This window comes from Phoxinus phoxinus, assembly GCF_949152265.1.
Source record: "Phoxinus phoxinus genome assembly, chromosome: 8".
In the NCBI taxonomy this organism is placed as follows: Eukaryota; Metazoa; Chordata; class Actinopteri; order Cypriniformes; family Leuciscidae; genus Phoxinus; species Phoxinus phoxinus.
Window position 1 is genome coordinate 17,910,359 of NC_136883.1, and position 19,669 is coordinate 17,930,027.

Sequence of the window (19,669 nt, forward strand, 5' to 3'; positions counted from 1 at the left end):
TTCACAAATTCGTTGAAAAATTAACCCTGCAACACGGCCTTTAAGTAGTTCCAAACCATTTAAGACTTTTGTTAATCTTCGAAAGAAAAACTGACATTTTAATGAAACCTGAGAGATTTATATCCCTCATATGAACTATTCACCAGATCTGTTCACGTTTCAAAAAGTTACACGCAAAAAACATCACCCAATCCATATCAATCGCGTGGTTTCCTCCAAGTCCTCTAAAGAAACACGAACACTATAAATATTTGAACTATATATTGTTTAAATTTAGACTTCTAAATCTAATCACATTCAAGGACCTCACAGACAGCAACTGAAGCTCTGAGTGAGATGCAAGCTCATTATCATAAGAACCCATCACAGCCGTTCAATGCCTCAGGAACCAATCAGGACTTGTCACGTGTGTTATGCGCATTGTTAAAATTTTAACAAGTACAATATCTTTTTGGAAATTAACATTTAAACATCTTTGGAAAATCAATCTATGATGAATTTCAAATAATATGATGCTGAAATCATTGTGGGAATTTCAGTAGTACAAACATATCATGTAATGGGCAACAGCCTTTTAAGTAGCCTTTTACCACAAACAAGTAAAAGTGAAAAACATTCATTTTATAGGTGCTATCAGCAATCTCGGTTGGCGTAACCTCTTGTTGATGTTTGAATTATTATCAAACAAAACGGAGGCTAGCTAGACCCTCCCTCCTCCTCATCCACGCATTAACCCCCCAAACCCCACCCCACATCATTCTTGTCGGTTATTGGCTGGAACAGATTGTTATGTTTCGTGCTGCTGGTTGCTCTGTTTATTGCTCAGTTTGTTTTTGCTGCTGTTTGTAGAGCCTGGGCTCTCTGCAGAGACATTGTGTTCAGGGGACTGGCAGCTAGCAGATAGTGAGGAGATGTTCTCTTTCATAGGTTCACTCAACGCTGCGGATAGCGCAGTGGGATATTCTCTGAATGTGCCGATTGTCTGAAGCCTTATAGAATCACGCCAATTCATTGGCTGATGGTGTCCGCGCGACATGGCTCCGCCCCGACGCTCTAACGTCGCATCATTACATATTCGCGCGCGCGCCATCTGCTCCTCAGATTTCTCTACCTTCAGAACGAAGCGGTCACGTTTGCCCTTCGCTCGTGATTTTTCTGAAAGCTACAACTATAATTAAGGATTATTCTCGGCGCTTCTGCGACTGTTCAAGCGGAACTCTGTTTCTCCTTACGGTGAAGCTGCCATGGAACACAGACGCTGTACTCCGCCATGTGCTCGTTACATCGCTAACGACGACCCACACAGTAAGTGATTAAATGTTTGGGTTTTTCACATGCGCGTGAGGCAGTTATAGAATCGTCTAAATGCAAATAAATTTTGTGAAAATTTGTTGCTCAAAACCCTAAAATCGCGGCTCGTGGTCTTTGAGAGAGAATCATTCGTCTCCCCCTGCCGCGCTCCCGAGGCCTCTCGAGGATCCGCGGCTTGGGGTTCGGATGTAGAGCTTGAGGACGTGGAGTTCGAGCAGACGAGCCCCGCTCTTTCTCTCCCTCCCTCCCCTCGGCACGCCAGTCGAATTTTCACACGATTATTTGCGCCCCAGCCCGGGAGCAGGCGGCACGGTTTCTTTCGGGCTGGAGGATATACTTTTTACCGAGGCTTCCGACTCCGAGTATTTCGGGCCTACTCTCACCGACGAGGTTATCCCGCCGAGCGGCCAGGAAGCGCGGCCTACTGCGGCCTACGTGGAGCTCGTTGACGTGCTTTTGACGTGCTTTCCTGGAAGCTCGTGCCCCCTCCTCCCTTCTAAAGCATGTAGGACTACTTCCTCTCTCATTTGGAAATCCTACATGGCGGCTGGGCAGGCAGGCATGACCCTGCACACTATGGCCATTCTCCAGGCCTACCAGGCAGACGTCCTGAAAGAAATGGACGAGGGCGACGGCGTGACCCCTGAAGCAGTAAAGGAGCTTCGTAAGGCTACGGATTTAGCCTTAAGAGCCACCAAGCATACCGCACGTGCTATAGGTCGCTCTATGGCTGGTTCCGTTGCGGTGGAGCGCCACTTGTGGCTTAATCTCACGGAAATACGTGACAAAGAGAAGGTTTTGTCTCTCAAACGGGGTTGTTTGGTGAGGCGGTCAACACAGTGGTTGAGAAATTCCGCTCCTCCAAATCCCAATCGGCCGCGTTCAGACAGTTCATGCCCAGGAGGGCGAGGGAACCTTCTGCTCCCCCCCCCCCCCGGTGCGACCCAGAGAACGTCCCTCTAATAGTTACAGAAGGAGCGAACAGGGGCATCCCCCACCTACCACAGTTTGGGGAGACCGCGGTCGCCCGTTTCCCCGTCAACGGCCTCACAAACGCCTCTAATTGAAGCCGTTCCCGACCTTCCGGTCAGAAAAAGGAGAGCTCCTCTGCTTCCTCAGGGTTGGGTCAGAACGCGCAAGTGTTTCTGCCCACCTCCCAGCTCTCCTTTCCTTGCCCTGTCACCTTCGCCACTCAGAGTGTCTCGAAGTGCAGGCCATATTTCACCATCTCTACTCAGTCTGGTGCGGGAGGAAGAAGACGCTTTCTGCTTTCTCCCCTCACCACCCACACTCTCTATAACTGCCGGCCGCACCCTCGGAGGCACTTTCCGTTTTTCCTCCGGAGCAGGCGGACCTGGTCACCATGACCCCAGCATCGATGCCTCCCATCACGTGCCAGGACGCCAAGGGCCCTCCTGCACAGTCAACCTCTTTACCCCAGGAACGTCAACACGGCACCCTCACTCAGGTATGTCGTCTGCATTACAACATTCCTCTTCCTCTATCACATTTCCTTCCAGAATGGGAGCGCTTACCAGGGGTATCGTCTTGGGTTCTTCGCACAATTCGGTTCGGCTACACTCTTCAGTCTTGCCGCAATCCTTCCTGTTTCAACGGGGTTTTTCCAACTGTAGTAGACAGCGCCACTCAGGCTTCTGTACTTCAGCAGGAAATCTCTTCCCTCCTTCTCAAAGGAGCAATAGAGGAGATCCCTCCAGGGGAATCCTAGAGGGGCTTTTACAGCCGTTATTTCCTGGTCCCAAAGAAGGGCGGCGGGTTGCGTCCCATACTGGACCTCCGCCGACTGAACTTCGCCCTTTACAAAGGTAAATTCAAGATGTTGACGCTGAAAGCTATCATATCTCAGATTCGGCCAGGGGATTGGTTCGTGAAGATAGACCTAAAGGATGCCTATTTTCACATCCAGGTTGTTCGGCGACATAGGCAGTTCCTCAGGTTCGCCGTTGGAGAAAGGGCGTTCCAGTACATGGTCCTTCCCTTCGGCCTCTCTTTGGCCCCGAGGACATTCAGGAAGTGCATGGATGCAGCTCTGGCCCCATCCGTGTTCTAAATTACCTGGACGATTGGCTTATTTTAGCCCAGTCCAGGGAGCTAGTGGCCCACCACAGAGACATCGTTCTGAGTCATATCCAGTCTCTCGGTTTGAGGTTAAACTCGGAGAAGAGTGTTCTTGCTCTGTCTCAAAGCACCGTTTTCTTGGGGGTGAACATGGATTCCGTTCTCATGCAGGCCTGCTTGGCCCCTGCACAGATTTCCAGCCTGCCGACATGCTTGGCTCATTTTTCGCTAGGCCATCATGTGTCTGTGGGCACCTGCCGCAGGATGCTGGGCCTTATGGCCACGGCCTCCTCTGTGCTATCGCTGGGCCTACTCCACATGAGACCCTTCATGTGGTGGGTGAAGCTCTCAGGGGTTCGACCCTCCGGGTCAACCCTTCGCCTACTGAAGGTATCGCGCAGTTGCTTTCGAGCCCTGTCAGTATGGCGGGACCCTCTTTTTCTTCGGAAAGGGGTCAGCATGGGTGCGGTATCTCGTTGCCAGATGATTACGACGGATGCCTCTCTCACCGGCTGGGGAGCAGTTTTCGAGGGCAGACCAGCGTGTGGGGTCTGGACTGGAGAGGCTCTCTCTTGGCACATAAACTGCCTGGAGTTAAGAGCCGTTTTTCTGGCTCTGCATCATTTCCTCCTTCTTCTGGAGGGGCACCATGTCATTGTCAGAACAGACAACATGGCAGTGGTGTTTCATGTGAACCGGCAGGGAGGGTCTCGGTCGCGCACCCTAGACAGGCATGCGCGTCACCTTCTCCTGTGGTCTCAGAGCAGATTCCTATCTCTAAGAGCGGTTCATGTCCCGCAGAGGCGGAGGTGGACCTCTTTGCATCTCAAGAGTCGTCCCAATGCCCGCTATGGTTCTCCCTGAGTCCTCCGGCCCCATTGAGGATAGATGCGTTCGCTCACCCTTGGCCAACGCAGAAACTCTATGGCTGCATTCCAAACCGCATACTTCCCTACTATTTAGTATGGGAAAAAGAGTAGGCAAGCGAAAAAGTATGTATGAATCCAAAAGAGTAGGCGAGAATTACCTGGGTGACGTACTAATTATCGCGAGATTCGGACTTAAGTGCGTTCCAATATGCCTACTTTCCTACTATATAGTAGGCGAAAACAGTACGTGAAGGAAGCAGTACGTTCGAAACATCAGTATTCATAAAAGAGTAGGCGAGAAGTTCCCGGATGGCTTACTGCTTCCAGCCAGATTTTTGAGTGCTCAACCGGTGGATACTCTTCTATCCCAGGAGGCCACGCGAGGGGATACGTCATTATCAAACATCACGGAGATCAGCGACGCGCGGGGTTTCAAATGTGAGTAAACACGGTTCCTTGTGTTAAAATTGCATGTGTTAAACTACTATAGAGTAAACGTTTTAACTGTTGAAGGTGTAAAGGAGTTAGACAGTATAGTATGATTGTGATTTGGCTGTAAAAACATGTTTTATTATGTATAACGTTAGCTCTAGCTGACAGGAGCTCCAGTAAGGACACGTAAGTTACGTCTCTAACGTGGATTTACATAAACCATAAACATCTTAAAGACGCTTATTTTAAACGTCTATTTACATATGACAGGAACATCTTTTATAAGTATTGCAGAGGAGCACATCACAACATGAAATATACATCTGAGTGATATGTGTGCTATTATGTAGAACATATCTATAAAGTAACTAAACATAAGTTATCTATTTTATTTGTCCATTAGTACTGTTGATAAATTGAGGAACATGTATGTTGGATAAAAAGTTAAAACAACCTCAACATGTAAATGTAGTGTTGGGCTCATAAATCACAGAGGTTATGAGAGTCTTGTCTGGATGTTACAGGGACAGATTAACAGATGTGTGTTTATCCAGTGGAGAGAGGCTCATGAAGCTGAAGGCTGTCATCAAAGGCTTTGAGTGAGTATACTACAGAAATTAATAATAATTTAAATATTAAGTTGTAGTTTATTTTAATTATTGTAATTTCAAACAGAGCTATTACAGCACCTTTCTGATTCTTGATTTCTGTGCATTTGCTGCACAGCTGTTGTGGTGGAGCAGGACCTGCAAGGAAAGATGATGGTGGCATTTGTGGAAAAAAAGCGTTCTTGTCTGCTAAATAATACTGAAATAAAATGACATTGTGCTGTTAAAACTACTGCTTTTGTGTTATGTTTGTGCATTTTTGTAGGATCTGAAATGTCAGCAGACTGGTGTGAGCACTGAGGATGAGGAGCACAGAGCTGAATCCTGGAGATTGTGCCATGGACGAGACCCTCCATCACTCCACCGGCCCTTATTGCCTCAGATTATGAAGCACAACACATCACGCAACAACCTCCGGCACTCCGGCACGGCTCACCTCTGGCGGTCCGCTGATTCATCAGAATAAAGCCGCAGAATGGGAACCGCTGTGTTGAGATGGCAGTAGATGTGGTTCAGTGCCTGTAGCCTATATACATGATTGTAGTTTGAATAAAGCTTTGTTTCATGTGTTGACTTGCATTTGTTTATTGTGTGATGGTGACTTTCATTCATTCATTTACTCCTTTATTAATATTTATCATTGTTGTCAGTAAATCAAATATCATTATTTAATTAATTGTTTGAATGAAAATGTAGATATGTTCACAATATAAACATCTAGAGTATATTCATGCATAGCTATGTCATATGACATACATTACATTTTGTTTGTTTTATTGATTTTTTTCAGTAAAAAGTAATATAATTAAGTATCGGTCAGTATTTGTCACGGTAAGCCACTTTTGCTTGTGGATGAAAATGTTTGGATATAAAATAAATAAATTAACAACATATTCAAGAGATGACAATTTTGGGATTTCGTAATAAAAATAAATAATATCGTATAAAACGGTGGGTCACATAAGTAGGGTTAAATATAAGAACTTAAATCAACCCTAAATGTATTCTCAAAATAAATGGGCAGCAGTTTCTTTAAAAAGACCATAAAATGAGCAAGTTTAATCAATATCAAGATATTTACAGATAGATGAATTAAACGTGTCGTTCAAATCTTTTAAGTTGTTGCACTTGTGATAACGCGTCGTAGGTCACATGATAACGTCAACATGGCAGATGTCCGGTTCGCATTCATACTTAACGAGATTTGGCTATAAAGTACCTACTCTTTTAGTGCTCGTTAAGTAAGTACTTATTGAAATTAAGTACCTACTCATTGAGTATGCGGTTTGGAATGCAGCCAGCGCCTTCCCGCCCATCAAACTGACCAGGCAGTCTTGCATGATGAGTTGCATGATGACCCAGTGTTGCATGATGACCCAGTCTTTAATTTTCTGACTAGTTAAACAGAGATGCGTGATTTCATGTAAACAACGATTCCGCTTTAGCCATTGTTAAGCCTCGGCTTCCTCCTTGACTTCTTGAGTGTTGAGAGTGTTGCATGATGACCCAGTCTTTAATTTTGTCTTAAGATTGTTGCTAACTACAATAAAATCTTTTGTATTTTTGTATCCACGTCTCTGGCCCTTCCTCGATAACAACGTTCCTGTGTGTCCTTTTTGTGGGTCATTCAATTCACAAGTATTGATATTTCCCTGTTAAACAGGGTGGCGTAGTCGTGCATATTCAGAGGTAGGCGTAAGAGCCTCCCTCCCCCCCTGGGGGCTCAACTCTCATACCTTTCTCACATAACACCTCCATCCGGAGATGTCCGTGTTTGCGACCCCCTGCGTTAAATAGTCCCCTGGCCAGGAAGATCTATTCGTCCTTGAGTAGCCACGTACACACTTGGACCCGCTCGCATCACACAATCAGTTTCTTCCACAGAAGCTGTTTTTCTGGAGCTTAGGAAAGGCACATTCAAGAGTCACCTCCATCTGGACTGCCTAATAGTGGTAAGGAGACAGGTTAAAAACAACAGTATTTAATCTCAAATCTATTAGACCTGTCCGAATCAACAAAATCTCAGTGAACTTTATTCACATTGTCTCTTCATGTACATCTATAGCCATGGTCATAGGTCCTGTGTCATGGTGAAGGCTAAGATCAGACAAAGATGTTACTGGTCCTAAAATAACAAGTACAAAAATGTCTTCTCAATTCAGGTCTACATTATTATCTTTAAAGTCATTCAGTTTTACAATCTAAAATATTTAATTACAAATTGCCCTCTGTATGGCAATGATTTCCTTTAACGTGATTTCTTTTAACATCTCATTATGCTATAATTTTCAGCTGAAACTGTGCTTTACTATAAATAGCTTATTGTCACGACAGGCTAAGATAACAGCCTTCTGACATTGAATGAGAGAGAGACTCTGAGGCCTTCAGGACTTGGTACACTGTTTCTCATACTAAACATTCTCTACTTTTTCTACGCTTTTTCTTTTAATTCTAGCCCAGTTTAAGGCACCTTTGCTAGAAATTACATACGTTTTCAATATTAAAATAATTTTATAGTTGTCTTTTGCCCATACATCAGGGAATTTAGACATTAAAAATTTTCCACTCATATGAGTCTGCCACACTGGCAGTTTCAGCCAAGTCCCAATCTTATCTTTTGAAACCAAAACATCAGCTTCTAGCTCCTTCATGGTCACCACTACCAAGCTGTTTGTTTCAACAGATCCCTTTCTACACGTTTTTACATTTAGTAACTCTAAAACCCAGTGCTACTGCTTCTGCTTATTTGATCTTAAATACAAATAGTTATTCTATTTCTCAATAACGTTTCATTATAACATCTCAATTTTTTTTAAGCGTTTTTTTTTAAGCGTTTCATTAAAAGACAATCATCTTTTTAGTTACCAGTATTTTACAAATATTTTTAATTTACTGTAATTTTACATCTACTGGTAGTTTAGTTCTTTTTCCTTTTAAAAGGATTTCCTTACGTCTTAAATCTTTCAACATTCTTTTCTCTTTCAATCTACTTACGACTTCCATCTATCAACTTTCTTTTCTCTTTAATTTACTTACGACTTCCATCACTTTCCTTAGCACTTCATTCACATTCTTAGTTCTTTCTCAGACGAAAACTTTAATATCGTCATTCAAATACTGTTCTACTTTCAAACCCACATTAATCCACGGCACTTTCACATTCCATCAACTTTCTTTTACACCTTTCTGAGTGGTCATTTTCAGTTACTGCTAAACGCAGCTGACCACAATTAAAACACTCTCTGTCCCCTTGCCTATAGTTCGATTATCTTGAGCTTTCTAGCAGCTCCAACTTACTGCACACCCTTGAAGTGTCCCAATCAGGAATGTAAACAGAGCTGATAAGCAGTTCTCTCTATTCTTTGACAGTCCACCAGTGGCGGATTCTATCACACTAGCCAAATCATTATTTTATCATTATTTTTGGCAGAACATAAATTTTCTGCACGGAAATGCATAAATTGTTTTCTAAGCAGGCTTCACAAAGTTTCTGTTTAACTTTAACACTTGTCCAGGGAAAATTATCCCCGACCCATAATTTCCTTTATAAAACAGACTGTGTCTTTTTCCCTCAATGACTTAATATCAACAAAATATCCGACATTTTACATTATTGAATTCCAAAATATGTCTTTACATTTCTCTAATTCGTTATTATCATCAACAACACTGATTACAATAGCAAGTACACATTTAACATCCGGAAGCCGGGCTGAATAGGCACGCGCTGTTGCTGTACTCCCAGCATAGCTGGAGTCTTTAGGTTCAAAAGATAATGGTTGTCAAACCAAAAATAAACATAATTTCACTCTTTATTTTACCACTAAAATATAGAATTGTTCCCCATTTTGCTTAATGAAACATTCATTATCTTTATATCATGTTAATCCCTGTTAATCATACTCAATACCTTATCATTATTATTTTTAATCTGAACCTCACTTTTCATACCATTTCTTAATCTGATTTAACAGCCGTTCATATATAGTTCCATAAATTTTATCAGAAATGTTATTTTCATAACATACATTTTCTACAGTTGTTTTCTTCTCAAAATGGTTAGTCTGCCGATTCAACAACTATTATCATTACTGTCTCTGTACCACTTATCTCTACTGTTTTTTTTTTTTTTTTTCAGAAACCAAAATATCATATTACTCAAATCTCAATCCTTCACAAAGACAGCCTTATTGCTGCTTGCTACTTCAACTCTTGTTACAAAAAAAAATCTTCTGACATCTAATGTCATGCATCCATCTTATGGATGAAAAATAAAATAAAACCCTTTTATCAGTTATATTCAATCTTACTATATGACAATACATTCTACATCAACTCTGTTCTCTTTTATCTGCTTCAAGCCAACAACTCATTGTCTTTTCACACTTTTACACACGTTGAACACAGACACAACAACCTTTCTGTTTCTCACTGCCCTGTTCAACTGATTCCCGCACCATCTTTAATCTTGTGGCGCTCAATATCATACATTTCTGCCCTTAATTTTATCTCATTTGACAAAACACCGGTGTACCAAATTTCGCAAGCTTGCTTTTGATACATCCCCATATTGGCCGCTTATCTGTTCTCTGTGGATTTCTCTTTTACGCGCGTTCTCCTGATTTGTCAGGCGTCCCCAGACAAATCCGATTTTTCTTTTAACCCAAATCGGACGGGTTGCACTATTAGTGCCCTCTTAATTACGGTTTCCCAAAAAATCTGTCACGATTTTCTTGGCTCCCCCTAATTAGCCTCAGCACCCAAAAATAGTTCGCTCCGTGGTGGAACAATTCATTTTCAGGTACCTATCTGTGTGAAATGTCTTGGTCTGTCACAGTTCTCAATTAATTCCAGATTATTTATCTGCTTGAAATATCTTGTTCTGTCACAGACCTCAATTAATTTCAGATTATTTTCCTTGTATCTGTTTGAAATATCTTGATCTGTACGTAGATCTCAATTAATTTCAGATTACGTACCACAGAAACAGTTCTCAGCCAATATGGTTCAATTTCACTCTTCCCCCAATTAAACTGAATTTAATTATACATTACCCAGAGATTCTGAGCCACCTTGAGTTCTTTTGATTCCAGTGTCCGATTCTCCCGGCACTGACATCGGTCGGCCTCTCTCTCTCAAGTTTACGAGGTAGAGCTGGAACTTACTCAGTCCAGGTGGCCAAACACCGTCCGATCTCAGGTCCAGGAGGCACGTCCAAGGAATCCCACTATTCTGACACCAAATTGTTGTGGCAAAAATTCATCAAACAAACATCACTGCGTAAGGGAGACACTCAGAGTCAAATTATAAATTAAAAGTATTTATTCTTGCAAGAATAGGAGCAGTCTAATACACAGTTGTTACCCTGTGCAGAAGAGTGACACACCCCCAGACAGACTAAACCAGCTTTTATCTTCGTTTCAAGGCCTTCTTCCTGCCAGAGCCTTCCTACCAGTAGTTTTCCATAGACTAAGCCCTCCTTCACCAAATGGCCTTCTGACATCTAGGTCAGAGGTCCTTGTTCGTCTGTTCTCTGGAGTGTCTCTCCCTTCTGCCTCCCCAAGTACATAAAAAGAATCTTCTCTCACTACAAGTGAGAGTCACACATGTGACATTCTTTGAATCATCTATATTTTACTAAAGATCAGTGAATATCATAAAATCGCCACCACAGTATGTATGTATGTGTATGTGTGTGTGTGTGTGTGTGTGTATATATATATGTGTGTGTGTATGTATATATATATATATATATATATATATATATATATATATATATATATATATATGTGTGTGTGTGTGTGTGTGTGTGTGTGTGTGTGTGTGTGTATGTGTGTGTGTGTTGTCTTTGCATTCAATCTTGTGGCTCAGTGACACCTATGAATTGCTCATTAGTATGCAGCATTAGCAGGTCTTTGTCTTCAGGTGGGAATGAGGACATTATTCATGACCTTGTTGGATCATTCACGCCCACCTGCATATTGCCTTTCCAAACAAAAAGTGTCTTACAAAATTTAAATCAATCTATTGTTTAATGTGAACGATTAGCCCGGATGATTTTCAGATAATTTTAAAGTAAACACTTTAGCCGACAACATCCATTAGTCAAAAGTATTGTGGGAATATGTGAAGTTGGTCGTTTGTGGTCTTATATCAGACAATTTAAGTTTGAGTTTTTTGAATAACCACGCATAAATAATATTCTCTCAAAAATGCAAACATGTACATACATGTTGCTCACATATTATGATAGCCATGTTCGTGCTAAATAGAGTGTAATTACACCTTTGCCATTAATATGTTTATAAGCAACTGAAAAAAATACATATATCAGGTCATGTCAAAACATCTCAAGGACCCCAAAAACACCTTAGACCCCAGAGGGTTAACTGCTATAACCTAGACATTAAAATATTCTCTTGGCAGATGTGATAATGTCATGTTTTTTCTGTATAAATGTCACGGATGACAAAAACGCTCTGTGAGCGGAACCTTCTCCCGAGTGCCGAGTTCCTGGAGGGAAGCAATTGTGTGCGACACCTCCCACTCCGGTTCCGGGTGTTACCGAAAATACTGTCAGACCTGATTAGCGCTGATGCACTGCAGGTGCGGAAGATACCTTTGATACATTGTGGTGGATTTGAAGTGGACATGAGTGTGGTGTGCTTTGCTGAGAAGAAGCTTCAGTCTTTATACACCTTTGGAAAAACCATTAAACCACTCTTCATCGAAACCCAGTGCTACAACGGATCTGGTGAAGTATTGCCTTGTATCATCGCAAATTGATTGTCCGAACAGTGAAGATTATCTGTCTGGTTGAATTCGCACTCCAATTGCCTCTCTCTGCTTGCGAGTCCTAGGAGACTGTGGAAAAAGTGATTGAGGAATGTGTGACTACTGAGAACCGAAGTAAGCAACATCGCTGGTAAAACAAGTTTTAATCCCTAGTTTTATTAAAGGAACACTCCGACTTTTTGGGACTTTAGCCTATTTACTTTATCCCCCAGAGTTAGATAAGTCCATACATACCTTTTTCATCTCCGTGCGTGCTATAAGTCTGTTTGACGCACCCACCGCTAGCCTAGCTTAGCACAAAGACTGGATGTAAATGGTTGCAGCTAGCATACTAATCCAAATAAGTGACAAAATAACGCAAACATTTTCCTATTTACATGTTGTGATTTGTATAGTCACAGAGTGTACAAAAAACAAAGTCACATGAGACACAGACATATTTTAACCGTATAAATACTGGGAACTATATTCTCTGAAGGCGAAGCACTGCTACTTGGGCGGATTGATAATCGCAGCACCTGAGACGCGCCGTTGTTTCTTCTGTCAACAAAACCAACGTGACTATACGTGACCTCTAGCTCCGCTGAAGTGTTACTGGGACGACAGAGCGCGTTCGAGGCAACAATACTAACATTACAGGGGATACATGGAGCCCGTAAACAACTGCAATAGTAGTTACCAGTGTTGGGCAAGTTACTTTTAAAAAGTAATTAGTTATAGTTACTAGTTACTTCTTCCAAAAAGTAACTAAATTAGTTACTCAGTTACAAATTTTAAAAGTAACTAGTTACTTCAGAAAGTAACTATTGCGTTACTTTCAAGTAAAATTAAAATTTAAATGCTCAAATGTGACCCCACCTCTACCCCTCTTTAACGGAACTTAAAATACATGTGCATGTTCAATTATTTATGATAAATCTGAATATTATAATGAAATGGACACTTAATACAATACATTATTAACAGAAACATTAAACATTGTACACACATCTAAAAGAAAAAATGTTGCTGTGCTATCGCTGGAAGAAGAGTGCTTACCTGTCTACCTACCTTCTGAGTTTAGAAGTGTGCAGCTATCGTTGGAAGGAGAGTACTTACCTGTCTACCTACCTTCTGAGTCTAGAAGTGTGCAGCTATCGCTGGAAGGAGAGTGCTTACCTGTCTACCTACCTTCTGAGTCTAGAAGTGTGCAGCTATCGCTGGAAGAAGAGTGCTTACCTGTCTACCTACCTTCTGAGCCTTGGAGGGAGTAGCATCCCGGAGAAGGAGCCTTCGAGTCACCAAGCTGCTCCGTGGAAGAAGGCCCAGCGACTGTTACTATCCTTTCCTGTGCTTCCATAAATAAAGTGCTTAATAAAGATTGTTCTTCCTTTGAAATTTACCTTTGCCTCTGTCTGGTCCATCCCGTTGCGTACCTGTGGTGTCGGCTCCTCACGGTGGTGTCTGGAGTCAGGGGCGGCTGGTCATCCGAGCCCGTCCCGGCCTGCACCGGTGACACAAACACAGTGATCTTTCTAGTGATACTGAGTTAACTGCTATAACCTAGACATTAAAATTTTCTCTTGGCAGACGTGATACTGTCATGTTTTTCTGTATAAACACAGTGATCTTTCTAGTGATACTGAGTTAACTGCTATAACCTAGACATTAAAATATTATCTTGGCAGACGTGATACGGTCATGTTTTTCTGTATAAACACAGTGATCTTTCTAGTGATACTGAGTTAACTGCTATAACCTAGACATTAACCTATAAATTTAAATGTCTCTATCTGTAAGCAATAGTGCTTGATTATTGGCATTTTAATATACCATAAAGCATTTAATAGAATAATTGTTGATTGTATAGTTGAATATGTAACTACAAGTGTACTTGTAATAATATTTATAACAATGTTTTCCAAGTTTCTTGCCACTGGGGACTCATTCAGGACGATAGCGTCCAGCTACAGGGTTAGTGTCTCCACAGTGTGCCAGATCGTTGCCCAGGTAGTGACTGCCATCTGGGACTGCCTTGTGGAGGGCTACATGGCTGTGCCCACCACCGATGACTGGAGGTCCATCGCAGAGGGGTTTCAGGAGCGGTGGATGGAAAGCATGTGGTGATAAAGGCACCCCCCAACTCAGGATCCCAGTTCCACAACTACAAGGGAACGTTCTCCATCGTTCTACTTGCAGTTGTGGATGCGAAGTATCGCTTCTGGGTGATCGATGTTGGGGGTACAGCAGGACCAGTGACGGTGGGATTCTGTCAAACTCCACCTTTGGACAGGCTCTCCGGGCTGGCACACTTCATCTGCCTCCTGACCTTCTTCTACCTGGTGCTGAAGACAGAGGACCCCAGCCCCATGTCTTCGTGGCTGATAAGGCGTTCCCGCTGCGGAGGAACCTCATGCGGCCCTTCCCTGGACGCACGCTTCCTCCAGAGAGGCGTGTCTTCAATTACCGCCTCTCCAGAGCCAGGCTGGTGGTGGAGAACGCCTTTGGCATCCTCTCCTCACAATGGAGGATGTACCGCCGCCTCATCGAGGTCCACCCTGAAGTTGCGGAGAAGTGTGTGAAGGCGACGTGTGTTCTCCACAACTTCATGAGGTATTCGGAAGGGAGAGAGGCACCTGCTGTGATGGGCGCAGGGCATGCTGGAGAGGAGCCACTGCCAGGTCTGGGTTGGGTTGCAGCCAACAACTCCACCAGAGAGGCACTCCAGGTGAGGGAGGTTTTCATGGAAGACTTCTCGGCGGAGGGAGCAGTACCATGGCAGCCGACGGAGTAGCATTTGAAGTCCTCCTCATGACTTCCCCTCAACGGCTCTTTTAAGAGCCACCTAGAAACCTATAAAGAGCATGTCTTTCTAAAAACAGTTTTCCTCCATTATACTATTTAGTATTTTTTTCTCCAGGTTGTCAGCCTCAGTTCCAGGCTGTCAGGTCCACAACATGCACATCTATTAAGTTTAAACTCTGAGTCACTAACCTTTTCAAAATTACAGGTTTTCCATGTTTGTATACAAGGTTCATTTTTTTTTATATATATATAAATAAATGGAGCCAGCCTCCAAAAGTAATTAACCTTTTTTTGTTGTTGTTGTTGGTTGTCTACATTTGTTGTGGCAAAAATGTCTTTTTAAGCATCATCACTGCGTAAGAGACACTCTGAATCAAATGAGATTTTATAAAATGATTTATTCTTGCAAGAAGTTCCCCGTCAGCCGTCACCACACAGAAGTTACACTGTGAAGTGAGTGAGACCCAGAAGGGGAGGGCTGCGCACATTTTATACCCATTTCAAGGTCTTCAGTTGCTCTTTCTAGTAGTTTTCCACAGACCAAGGACTCATTACTGCTAGCTTCAATTCATCACTAGTTGACCCTTAAGCCCCCGCCCAAACTAGATGACCTCTGACCTCTGCCCAGCCGTTCTCAGTGTCTCGCTCCTTCACTTCAGGTGTATAAACATACATTAATTTCATAAACAGAATCTTCTCTCACTACAAGTGAGAGACACACATGTGACATTCTTTGAATCATCTATATTTTACTAAAGATCAATGAATATCATAAAATTGCCATCACACATTACAATGATGTTTCATATAATCTATATTTAGATATGGAATAAATAGCATTAAATACAGAATTAAAGGGCACCTATTATGGAATTTTGAAATTTACCTTTCATGTAGTGTGTAACATAGAACTAAGTGAACAATAACATCCTGCAAAGTTTGAAATATGAAAGTGCACCGTATATAAAGTTATTGTCTTTCAAAAGTAAGAGTCGACTCTGAGTCATTTTTATGAATCGTTAGAAGACCGAAGCTTTTTCTCTGACTAGATGACGTCAACTTGTCAAGTTATTTGAATACGATACGCCCACTTATTGCGCTCCAAGGCCAGGGAAAACTTGAAAACGTCATGGCGACGAGACGCTGCGCTCTGAAGTGCGAGGAGGAGCATTTGAAGACTAAGTAGCTAAAATTCATATATACAACTATACCACAGAAGTATAGTCCGAGCCTTGTGCTTTGTTCGCGCCATTTTGAAGACGATTGCTTTGCCAATGTGACGGAGTAGTACAGGTTTCAGACACAAGGAATTTCGACTACGCCACCCATGGGAATTTCACCCCGGGAAATATGAATGATACCTAAAAATTTAGGTCACACAGGTTCGACTCTCTTTAAGAAGGTAGGCAGAAACGTGGGTATCATGAAGTAGTACAAAATTTTATTGATATTAAGTTATATTTAAAAAGAGAATGAAATTCAGATTAAAATAACCTCCGTTGCACCAGCATGTGTCTGATGACTCAGTGCATGGCTGACATCGGCTTCAAGACAAAGAACAGTAAATGACATACAATGATTCACATCACCATCAAGTACACACTGAAAAGAAAAACAACCTTACAGGGCCGGGGTTCACCACGAAGAAGGGGTCACTAAGCTAGTTAAGCAAAAGCACACTTGCGCACACACACACAACACCGTGCACTCAGATTACGCAACCAAAACACTTCACAAGTGTAGCACGGCAACAGTAGGAGGAGCACCACCACCACCACAAGAGACCGTCACCCGTGGGACCCCGGCGACTGAAAGAAAATAAAGAAACAAACTTCAAAACAGTTACAATAAATCACAATTTGATTACATCACTGATCACAGGAACAGGGCAAAATAAAGTAATATCAAATCAAACAATATACAGATATTAATACAATAGAAAAAGAAAAGAAACAAATTAACTCAATTCAGACCAGCTTGAAAGAAGCAACCACGGGGTTATCTTCTCCTTATTTCACAAATTAGTGAACGTCACCTCAAATACACTAAACTATAATTTAAAGAAACCAAACAGCGACAATCCTCTTGATTAGTTGGACGATACGGAGTTCTCGCAGTATGGCAACAGAGAAGCAACCGGACCTGCAACTACAGCAGAAACAAATCGCTTCCGAGCGAGAGAGAGAATCCTGAGACAAATCCACACAGAAAATAATTACTAAAAATGCGTACCTCACCTGCTAAAATTCTTCGCATATCACTGTGCGCATAACACTTACCACAAAATGGAGATGAGCTCTATTATCCCTTTACAGGCACGGGTATACGGTATTCATCTAACGGCCATTCAGCTGAGATACAGGGAATACTGCACACAACGCGAAACGTCAACTAATCCCCAAACCCCACAAGGCTAACCAATCTGCTTTCCATAAAACAGTTTGCACATACCTGAGAGATTAGTTGTCTTAGCATCCACTCAAAACAAGCCGAGGGAACCCGGGCGGAGAAAAGACAGGCTAGAATGCACCATTAATAATTACTGTCATGCACACAGCAAACAACAAAACTTGCTACAGGCTAATGAAGCATACCTGTGTCCACTGTCAACAACGGAAGAACGGGAGGAGCCGGACGTGACGCATCCCAGGCCACAACCAACCAGCTCTTAAATAGTGGATCCTCCTTGCGGATTGGTGTTCACAACCGTCAATCACCACCACTCATATCATTCATTCGGTTACACCAACTTAAATGCAATCAAACTTGGATTCGCAAGCCGATATTGAAGGAAGGTTCAGTTCCAACTTGTATTTGCATCAGCTTCCTCCTCCGTATCACAACCTGTAAGTGTTATTAATAATTGTTGCTTTTATGTTTTATGTAGCATGCTTAATAATTATTTTGTTTGTTGTGTAAGCACCGTTTAGCTTCTAGGTCTTCAATGACAATTGTATTGAGATATGTGAAGTGTTTGTCGTTGTTTTCGGAGTTGTCTTAAAGAATAGAGTAATACCTCGTAGTAACGTAACTGCATTTTTTTTTTTTTTGTAAAAACGTTATGTTTATGCATCGGGCTAACGCAAACAAAGACTGATTGTGCTTTTACAATATGAACTCTGGGCTATGCTCGCTAACATAACATTAAATTATTTATCTTATTTTTAGTTTTTTTAATACAAACTACAAAGCAGTGGACTATAATCATTATTATAACACAATTTAATTGATAAAAGCATCATTGTACTCCGTGTTAAACAATAAGTATTATCTCTGTAAACACTGCTGGGTCATCTGACCAATCAACGCAGATTAGCGTCGCGCAAAGGAGGGGTTTGGAAAAATGAGTCGTTGAACAAATCATTTGGGAGTCAGTGAGCAAATCAGGTAAAAATAAATGCATATTATACGACAACAAAAGTGTTTTTTGTCATTGCATGCATGTAAAACTGTTGTTGGGGACTCCCAAAACAACATTAGGAACATTTTAAATTTCATAATAGGTGCCCTTTAATACGTCTCGTACATAAAAAAATCAAGTTATGTGATAAAAGATTTGCTTTGTTGTGCATAGAACCACACCAGGCATTTAATCAGATTGTAAAATAATGTATTAAGGTAAATTGTAAAAGAAATAGTAAGAACAGAAAAATAATGTAGAGACAGGTATAAAAAGGACCTCGTTTGGAAGCTGGAAAAGCCCCAGGGAACAGCATGTAGGAGAAGAGGAAGGAGGGCATTCTGCGTTTCTTGCAGAGCCTGCTGCCTCATTTTATTTTATTTTACTACTCTGTGGAGGGGTCAAATGGTTCCAAATTAAGCACAGTGTAGCTATTTTCCATAGCAAATTTAAATCATTTTAATTTATAAATGTCTTTAAGATGAGGCGGCATGCTCTGTAAAAAAGGCAGAAGGCATAGGAGGAAGTGCTTGTCGGAGGTTAGTGGCGGTGTGGGTGGGGGTGTTGGAGGTCACGTCAGAGGTTGCGACAGGAGCGCAGGAAGTCGCTGCTCCACCTCCGACGGACCATCCGGTGACCGCTCACGGGGCCTCCTACGAGCTCTCCTCCTCTGTTGGCCTGTGAAAATAAAAAAATACAACACAGTGCAATGAGAAGGCATTTCATATGTTGAAATATTGTTTGTACTATTGCCTTCACACACCTATAGGTTCAGCAGCAGGGGCTGAGGGACCAGGGACTGGGGAGACAGGAGAAGGAGAGGGGGTTCTTTGACCACCCTCTCTCTGATATGGTTCTGTCAAGAAAATATTAATATGACACATTGGTAACAATACTCAGAGAGATTACATTTCTTCATCTGTAAACATGACAGCATATAATATGCCTTGTAATGTGTCTTTATTGGAAACACACCTGTCACTTTATCCCCTGAAGGCACCTTGGATAAACTCAACAGCAGTGCAAAATATGAAAAGACAATACAGAAAAGCAGAGCGCATGTGGTGGAAGACAAAACTTGTAGACCACTATAAGATCTACAAAGACACCATCCATGCTTTCAATATGGAACTAGGCAAAGCTAGACAGACTTTCTTCTCAAATATTATAAACAGCAACTTAAACAACACACGCACTCTTTTTGTTACTGTTGAGAGATTAACAAACCCCCCGAGCCAGATTCCCAGTGAAATGCTCTCAGACAGCAAGTGCAGTGAGTTTGCTTCTTTCTTCTCTGAGAAAATCAATAATATCAGAAAGGTGATCAGCACATCCTTGAGTTGCACAGATTAGACCACAACCTGAGAAAGTAGTTACTATGTCTGATTTCA

At 42.0% G+C, this 19,669-nt stretch overlaps 1 protein-coding gene and 1 long non-coding RNA gene across 2 annotated transcripts in view; one reads left to right on the top strand and one right to left on the bottom strand.

Annotated features, from left to right (window-relative positions):
* Nucleotides 1-19,669, bottom strand: part of LOC307002810 (uncharacterized protein) — a 185,218-nt gene that overhangs the window by 72,388 nt on the left and 93,161 nt on the right. The window lies entirely within an intron of this gene.
* On the top strand, nt 4,190-5,837 carry LOC307002821. The gene is made up of 3 exons (XR_013798550.1): nt 4,190-4,697; nt 5,216-5,290; nt 5,565-5,837. It is a non-coding gene; the product is annotated as an uncharacterized lncRNA (long non-coding RNA).